Below are 9,402 nucleotides of genomic sequence, written 5' to 3'. Positions count from 1 at the left end.
AACTTGCGTTAGCAGCTCAATTGGTCGTAGCCTTACATTATCGGCAGGCCGACGTGAGTTCGATCCCACATCTCACACTTATTTTTCGCGTCTTTCCCGTAGTATATGGGCCGGCTGGGATGGGCCAAAGCGCAGGCCCAAACGAAAATCTAGATTGCATCGGTGGACAGACGAAAATCAATCTGGATTGCCTGTATCGGTGGACGGACGAAAATCATAACGATACGGACGAAAATTATGGTGGTAAGAAGCGCTAGTTCTTTTATTAGTATATATATACTAGTAAGTGTGCCCGTGCGTTGCTACGGGTGACAGTGCAGTTAAACGAATGGCTTTTTTAGGATGAAAAGCATGGATGTATCATGAGGTGACACTAAGACCTACAAAATTTTATTCAACCACCGGTAGGGTAGGCGCATCAATCAGTCCTATTTCAGTTTGATATGTTGATATCCAAGAGCAGAATTTTAGTTCAGGGATTGCTCGGATCTGCTTCAACTCCATGTTTAACCAACTACGCGGATCAGAGGCCTCTCATAATATAATTTGGTGAAGTTGCCGAAGCTTAGCTTTGTAAAATCGAATCACATAGCTTAATATGTTTACGACGACAATGCCATCGCCAAGTGGCATAACTTAGTTCTGAATCCCCCTTCTGAAGAACCCAGTCGAAGCGCTATTCATGACGCCGTCGTTGTTCCCTTCTCACAAGCTCGCCACCGCCAAACCGCCACCCTCCACCTCACTCTATTTAGCTCGCCACCACTCCATTGCCTCCCTCTCCTACTGCCGTCCTCCTCCCTTCATCACCCTCTTCCACATCATTGGCCTCCTCCCCAGCGTCGCCCTCTTCCCCGACACGAACCACCTCCCCACCGTCGGCGTCGCCCTCTTCCCCGACACGAACCACCTCCCCGCCATCGGCCTATACTACGCTCGTGATCAACCCCTCAAGCAACAGAAGTTGACCAACATGTCCAAAACGGTGCATCTCCTCCACGGATGCTGGAGCGCCGTGCTGAAGCTTCAATATTTCTAGACATTTCAGAATAGGCTTATATGTATGTTTCTTGCCCTCAAGTTGCCGCCCAATGAAATATTTTAGCATTGTTAACTTCAGCTAGAAATATAGTATATCTGCTTTGGTAATAGCTCATCTAAATAAATGATGTTTTTTACTGGTATACTCTGCATGCAATCTTTCATCAACCTCCCACACATTGATATAAAATCACTGCCATTTGACATTCAATCACCAATTGTAATGAAACTTTTTATTCTATTTTTTGCTGGCTCTACAGGGAATATCAAGGTCACGGCTACCAGATTTTTTAGTTAACATAATGTTACAATAAAGAAATTTAAGGATATGTTACAAACTTCAATGTCACTACATTTACAATCCATATGTGATAAACAATAGTGGCCCGTAGCTCGTACATGTACAATATCCATGTTAAAAGGTCCAGCACACTTTCCTGCTTCATCCTTACTACAGTTAAGAGAATAGACATACAATGTGTTATCCTTGCAATATGAGAGGCAAAGTACAGACCCACAACAGTATTTCAAGTAGGCATAAGAGAGAATATATTGCATTACTTCTATAAGGCTGCTCCCAGTGCTAAGCCTGACATGTAAGTAGAAAATTGATGTGACATCTTAATCAAGGAGTAGAGAGAATCGTTTGGTAACCCCATGGAGAAACTATACCAGCGCAGGTACCTAGGAGAAAATAGAGTTAATACGATCCCGTGCGCTGAACCGAGTGGTCGCCCCAACTCCCCCATGCACAGCCCCATCCGCCGCTTCTTCCTCGCCCCGCGCCGTCGCCCCAGTGCATCACTTTGTCCTCGGTCTGCAGCGCTGCCTCGCCTCTGATTGTCGCCCGGAGCCGCTATCCCATCCCCGATTTTAGCTTGCATCATTGACCATCGCCCGAAGAAGGTCGCAGCAGCACCACTGGCTCCTCCGGTAAGTCACCACCTGGTAAATGGTAAGGGCAAGCCTGCATTGCGAAAGTCCATCGATTCTGTGTTTGATATAAACTGTAGTCGTCCATTGATTACATTTTTTCACAAGTCAAGTCCATCGGTTCCGAGTTTCTTGCCAAATTCTCATAAACTACAGTATGTCGATTTCTTTTAAATATCACGCCCATCTAATTTGAGTGTTGGTGAAAGACTGTTGCATATATATACAAGTCTGTCACAATCTTTTTTACAGAATCAAACTGAGTTGAGTCCAGTTTAGAGTTAACAAGAAAAATTCAAAGAATCATTGTTTTTAAGGCGTCCTCCCTTGGACGCTTAGGCGATAAGGCGCCCTGGCAGCGCCTTACAAATATGCCCGCCTTAGGCGCTTAGGCGTCGCCTAGGCGCTAGAGCGGGTGGTGCTCGCCTTAGGTCACCTTATCGCCTTAAAAACGATGTAGAATATAACCCTATCTTTTTGTAGAACCAAACTGAGTTCAGTTCAGCCCCAACCAAGTTCAGTTCAGTTTAAAACCAAAAGCAATTTTAAGGTATTGCTATCTAGTCATACAGATTGTCAAGCAGCAAGTTTTTGACACAATCAAACTGAATATTATTGATCTTATGGGAATGCACAAGGATGTATTGATCTGAAACCAATGATTCGATCAGATGAGGCTATGATGTATTGTAGATTTACAAGAAATTGGTTCAGACTGATAGAGTTCTGTTAGGATTTACAAAATTACTCTGTTTTAAGAAGCTGAAGCAAAATTTGAGGTACTGCTATTTAGTCATACACAAATTATCAGGCAACAACTATTTTGAAGGAATCAAACTGACTACTTCTATAAGAAACTTACTTGAAGTAGACACTTGAAGATACATGTTTCCTGTAATCTAGACACTTGAAGTAGGCAAGCACCTAAAATAAACTGAATATGAAGCTCTGCAATTCCTTCATTGGTCCTGACATATTGGATCCTTCGCCATCTTGGGTTCAGGGCTCTTTCTTTCCAAGAAATTACAAAAATCTTCTTACTTCAGTTGCTTGTTAGCTGGCATACCATGTGTCATCTCATTCCAACAAACACTGGAGGACTAATAAACATAGTCCTGGTCTAGTTGAATTGGTTTCTGAAAAGGAAAATCATAATATTAAAAATTACAAGTTGTCCAAATAGAAAGATCAGTTTAATTTGACGATTTGACAGAGAGTTACAATACTGGAGAAACTGGGGATTTCCAAAGTCAACTGGCACCAAATAATAAAGCAAAATCAGGTTATACATCCACTTCTTTCTATTATGGAAAATCTATGCATTCTGCAAAACACTAAAATAACCACAGAATTTGCACAATTAGAAACAGCAAGCTTCTGACACACTAATCAGATTATCCCTATGGAGCTCAAACTTGTAATTAGAAATACTGGACTGGTACAGACTACAGTAACCATCTACTTTTGTCAATCATTACTCCAAGATCAAAATGTGATAATCATAACATAAGTTTGCTTCATGGAAAAATTGAAATATTTGCTTGTACTCTGGTGATAGCTATACTCGTTCCTAAGATAACAAACATGTATTTTGACAAACAGATGAGTATTTTTATCCACTTTTTTGTGATCGGATCGTCCATTGAGCAGGCAGGCAGAGGCATACATGGGCTTTGTAGCGCTGGCCTGATGTAATGTAAAGATAGAGGTGCCAACTGTTAGTCACCTGCGAAAGAACATGTGTTCATCAGAGCCTGGACTCCTCTTTTCCCAACCTCTAGCAAATTTAGGTTGGAAAATTCATGAAAAATTCTCCAGTCATCATCTGCATGAGTTTCTTAATTGCTTGCATCTGTATGTATATAGACTGCCATGGAGTAACTCCTCTCTCAGTGCATAAGAGAATGAATTTCAGAAAAGGGCCATTTGGCGATGACTCATGTGAGTTGTGTTCAAGCCACTTGACCAATGGTGCAACTAAAGCATGTCTGGAGAAAGTAACCACATAGAGATATAGGTCATACAGAAGAAAAAAAAATCAAGCCAAAATTTTAAGATGAAACATGGTAAGCACGATGAGAGTTTTTTCAGTTTTCTTCCCTTAGGGGGCTTACCAGCTTTTTGCCGCAGCAGCCTACTACCATGACTCATGGTAGCAGGAAAATTTCAGTACCACTAAAGTGCAAACAAAGTATTCGCACAACTGGAGCAAAGAAGATCACAAGATGGAAACAGTGATCATCATTATAGATAAAAAATAGGATGGTGAATAAAATAATTTTTTCTCCTTAATCTGACATAGCAGAGCATGAGTACACCCAAATAGTGACGTAATTTGCCTGCTTTCCGTACTACCTAGATAATCAGATTTGCTTGAGGGAATATGTAGAAATTAGAAAACCAACATAAAGTAAACTGACATTGTTCTTACCTTGCAAAATTGAGGTGAATCAGTAAGAAAACTGAAACTTGTTACCCTGTTGCTTGCACAAGTAGCAGGCTTCCTAGGTTTGAATCACCCCAAGAAATCAATGGGTAAATTGCAGCCGCTGCTCTGTTCTGCTCATTGTGCGAGAGGGCGAAGTGGTTAATACACTTACATAGGGACGGATTACATCCCAAATTCGACAGCCAACAATGACAGGGCCACATCTTTGAAGAAAAACACACCCACGATGTGATCTTTACTCCCTTATAGCCAGTGGAGAAAGTAGATGGACAGCGCCATCACCATCACAGACGCAGGGTTCATCCCCAGCACCAGCGGAGCTTTGTCCAGGCTCCAGAGGCGACGACGCGAGGTTCATCTCCGTCTCACACAACCAGGCGTCTACCGGCGGGCGGCATGCCCTGTCGAGCCGGCCCCGGTGCTCCGTCAAGGCTACTATTAGTGCAGTAGCAGGTTGCTGCGCACCTGCTCGCTTGCTTCATGCCCCTGTATCGCTTCTCGACGTAGTATAGTTGTCGCCTACTCGCTGTCGCTATTTGCTCCCTGCACACACACACCAGCCACCAATTAACATATATGTATACACACAAGCAGCCACGCACCACATCCTCTACAGACCCAGGATAACATCTTCTACACACCCTGAATTGACGATGTAGCAACAATTCTATAGTCAAATTTCATCAAACACTATGTTTGCCTCGAAATCAGAATATTATGGTAGGGGGAGTGGGATCCAGGGGCCGGCGAGTAGGGGAGGTATACCGGGCGGCAAGTAGGAGGAGTGCGCTGTCAAGGGGGCTGGGCACCGTCTTCAGCGGGGCTGTGGGACGGACGCCGATGAGCAGCTCGTCTGTGCTCCCTGCATGTCCGACGAGTAGCTCATTCGTCCTCCCCGCATGGCCGACGAGCAGCTGCGCGAGATGCGGCGGATTATCCCGATCTCGTCCAGATTCGGCGATGGCGGAGCGAGGACGGGCACCGAGGAGAGGATGGACAGGGGCGCGGCGGCGGAGGGATGGGTCGCGGCTGCTAGCAGAGTGACGGGGCGCGCGGCGGCGGAAGGATGGGGCGCGGCGGCGGAGGTAACCCTCGTGTTCTCGTATGGGCTGTGATGGCAGGGTATCCACACTTTAAGTAGGACTGCGGGTCAATTTATCAGAAACGGGGGGACTTTTTTGCAAAAAAAGCCTGATGACGGACCATCAGAAGCAATCGCTGGTTTATTATTAGGAAAAGATATATATATATATATATATAGTGTTACTATTCATCATCCATGGTGTAGAATAAGTTATTCTTCATCCGAGGTAATTTTACGATCATTTTATAATTAAATTACGTTTCGAATTCAAATAGTTACATTCCTATTGATTCATTACTTAAAATTTGACATAAGAAAATAAAAATATAGGTCATAAGATAAGAAAATTTGCAGTTTATGTGTATTTTAGACTATGTTTTTACGTTCGTAATTTTATGAAACATAAAATATTTTTTACGGAGATTATATATTTTTTACGGTCCCTTTTTGCGTCGGAAATAAGACAAAACTTACGGAACGTAAAATTATGGTGCATTGATGGTAAAATAGAGGGGGTGAAAAATAACTATTACTCACCCAAGATGACGAATAGCGCGACCCTATATATATATATATTTGGAAACATGGAACTCTGTAGAAAATGGAATAGTTTTTTTAGACACAGAAATGAAATAGTTTGTACCTTCAACAAAGTACTAGCAGATGGGCCTGGCCCAAGTAATGATTTGTTGCGCTAACCGAAATGCATTAGGCACATTTTCGACCCTGTTGTTGTCTCCCCAAAATCAGTCCACCTCTAAATTTATTTGGGTCTTGAAATTGGTTGCAACGTTTTATTGCATTAAGTGTGTCCTTGGATTAAGTCTCACATCAAAGTTTTCTTGGTCGTGGTCGTTATTGTTGGAGTTATGTCGAATATAGTGTACAAGGTAAGTTACAGTTGGACTTGTAGTTGTATTATGTTTAGATAGGATATGGAATCGTGTCCTAGTAGGACACTTGTATCCTAGGCCTCTCATATATAGCGGGGCTAAACACACGATGTAACCTATGCCAACATAATAGCACCGAAACGCAGGGGAAGCCGGCGGCATGTGCCGGTGTCCAGGGCGACCGGGTGCGGTATTTTGACGGTGTCACGGGGAGGAGCGCCCGTAGTCAGGCCCCGGGGATGTAGCCATATCGGTGAACCTCGTTAACAAATATTGGTGTCGTGCTCGTGTAATTGCTTGATCCTCGAATAATCGACGGTATGCCTCGATTTATTCTAACAAGTGGTATTATGAGCAAGGTTTCGAAAAGGCTGCGAAAGTTGATCAAGAGCAAGAACATCGACAAAAATCTGTGAGAAGCGGTCGTGATACGGGGCGAAGTTCGTCGGCGGGTTATGATCAAGAAATAGATGTGGTCGAGTTGTACTTGATAGAAGCAATCGGAAGCAGCGGGTTGATTGGTCGATCGCAGGTGCAGCGACACGTGCGCCTGCAGCAGGCGACTAGTACATCGGCGGGTTTCGGATCGGATCGTGTGGTTCTTTTCGGCGAGACGCGGGTGCGAGCTGGTCCATGAGGACCGGAGCCCAAGGCCGGCGTTGTGTGGCAGCCCATTTGGAAGCTAGCCGGGCGTGGAAACTGCAGCAAGGCAAGAGACGCTGGGTTGGCTGCTTGTGGCCGTACACGCTGCATGAATTGGGAGCAGATACGGGATTTGTTTGTGACAAAAAGAATTGGCACAAGGACTCAGAGTCAGATGGTGATGCTTATCAAGAAAGAAATAGAGAAGTTCGTTCAAAAGCTACGTACGTGTGGTGAATTAGGAGCTTGGCTTGCTTTGTTAATCTCCTTGGATGTGCAGTGGCGGAGACAGCACCGGCGAGCCGGGGCTGCTGCCCGGGCTCCCATGGTGCATGTGCATGGAGCTCTAGTAGTAAACAAATGGTTTACTTACAGTTTGTTTGGGCAAAATCTAATTAACTTGGCATCACGTATATCTTGCCTAGGCTCTAAGTTTGAGCTGGCTCCGCCACTGTTCACACGGGAAGGCTATGAAGGATTGTGCTTTGAGTTTTCTTTGTTGGTACACATTTGTGTATGGATGACGATTGTCACAATGACGGCTTGAGGAGTCTGGAGCGTGTCATGTAGCCGGACAAGTTCGGCTGGGTCGGACTAGGCAGTCTGACGGATCGACGTGAGTCGGTTGGTACAGAAGACGGTGGTGGGATCGACGACAACGACATAGGAGCGTGATGCTAATGGTGATCGACTTCTGGGCGTGGAAACACGTGGCGCGGGCCTGAAGGCTTGTGCGGGGTTGATTCAAGACGGTGCGCACATGAGAGTTTGAAGTCGACGGGGCGCGGGGTGGCACGTACAACCACCATGGAGTCATGTTGAAGGTGGAGCTTGATTGAGGGGCTACGGCGTAAGTCGACAGAGAGTCGAGGCCTATTCAGTGGGAAAAAGCGAGCATGCAGTTCGGACTGGAGCCCAGTGGTCTGATGGAAGCGTGAAACTCGTCATCGGTCGGTGATGATCGGTGGTACTCTGCAGTGGGGGTTGAGTGGTGTGGGTTTGCGACCCTTGAGACTCGACCGGGACAGCGGAGGCTCGACGCGGTAATAGCAGCGAGGCGTGCAGCGCGCACGGGACATGGAGACAGGCCAGGGTTCTGGTGGTCATACATGTGGTGAGACAACTACGGATTTGATTCGGGATGACTACAAGCAACGGTAAAATTCCTTCAAGTTTGAGAGAGGCGGTCAAGAAAGGAGCTTTGACGTTGAGTTCAGGTAACTCTTATGTGTGACACCTAATATGTGAGTTGTTCACTTTCACGCAGATCAGTAATCAGTGTGTGATGGCGTTGGACGGATACTCTGAAAGTTGGGAGCACAAACTAGAGTAACAAGGAACTTAATTTTGCTCGAGTGTTGACTGTGGTCAAAAAAAGAAGGGACTACAAGTTGCAGGTGAAGTCATATGGAGTCTTTGGAGTAGCAGCGGTTCTCATGGGATAAGCTCAAGTCCAATGCACATGAAAGTTTGACGCATGGACAAATTCAGGATGGTGGAGTATACTCGCCAAGGTGGAGTTTGTTGGAGTTGTGTCGAATATAGTGTACAAGGTATGTTATAGTTGGACTTGTAGTTGTATTATGTTTAGATAGGATATGGAATCGTGTCCTAGTAGGACACTTGTATCCTAGGCCTCTCATATATAGCGGGGCTAAATACACGATGTAACCTATGCCAACATAATACCACCGGAACGTAGGGGAAGCCGGTGGCATGTGCCGGTGTTCAGAGCGACCGGATGCGGTATTGTGACGGTGTCACGGGGAGGAGCGCCCATAGTCAAGCCCTGAAAATGTAGCCATATCGGTGTCGTGTTCGTGTGATTGGTTGGTCCTCGAATGATCAACAATATGCCTTGAATTTATTCTAACGGTTACTGGGCTAGTCTATTTTCGTGCAGAGTCTAAAGAAAAATAGAAAGGAATAGGGGAGAACGAGGGATCGATTTCTGGTCACGGTGAACATAGAAAGCGCGACTAGCCAGAGCGCCTGCCCAATAGTTCGTAATAACAGAAAGGACACGGCCTACTTGAAGCAAGACGTGTCGGTTTTCTCCTTTTTTTGTTTTCTTTTCTTTCTTTTCTTTTTTTCTCTTCTCCATTTTTTCATTATTTTGCTTTTATTTCTTCATTATTTTATATACAAGTGTTTTTTTTTCTTCGGGGTTTTTCATTTGTTTCTTTAGTTTTTTTTCATTTTTCATTTTCTTTGGTTTATTTTGTTTCTTTTTCTGTTTTCATTTTTTGGGTTTTCCTTTTGTTTCTTTTTATTTTTCATTCTACATTTTTATTTACATGTTCAACATTTTTTTAAACTGTTGTTCAACATTTTTCAAATACTTGTTCAACATTTGCCAA

General features: G+C 44.4%; 1 long non-coding RNA gene across 4 annotated transcripts; it reads right to left on the bottom strand.

Annotated features, from left to right (window-relative positions):
* Window positions 1–1,482: 1,482 nt before the first annotated feature.
* On the bottom strand, window positions 1,483–5,565 carry LOC125511086. Of its 4 annotated transcripts, none has more exons than XR_007284896.1 (5): window positions 5,189–5,565; window positions 4,645–4,966; window positions 3,641–4,533; window positions 2,837–3,110; window positions 1,483–2,008 (listed from the first exon to the last, which is right to left on the bottom strand). It is a non-coding gene; the product is annotated as an uncharacterized LOC125511086 (long non-coding RNA). The 4 variants fall into 4 exon arrangements; XR_007284897.1 differs by having other exon boundaries at window positions 3,641–3,962; window positions 4,089–4,966; window positions 5,189–5,564; XR_007284894.1 differs by having other exon boundaries at window positions 3,641–4,966; window positions 5,189–5,564.
* Window positions 5,566–9,402: the final 3,837 nt, after the last annotated feature.

The sequence above is a fragment of the Triticum urartu genome, chromosome 5, assembly GCF_003073215.2.
Source record: "Triticum urartu cultivar G1812 chromosome 5, Tu2.1, whole genome shotgun sequence".
Classification (NCBI taxonomy): Eukaryota; Viridiplantae; Streptophyta; class Magnoliopsida; order Poales; family Poaceae; genus Triticum; species Triticum urartu.
This window is presented reverse-complemented; position numbering and strand designations above follow the sequence as displayed.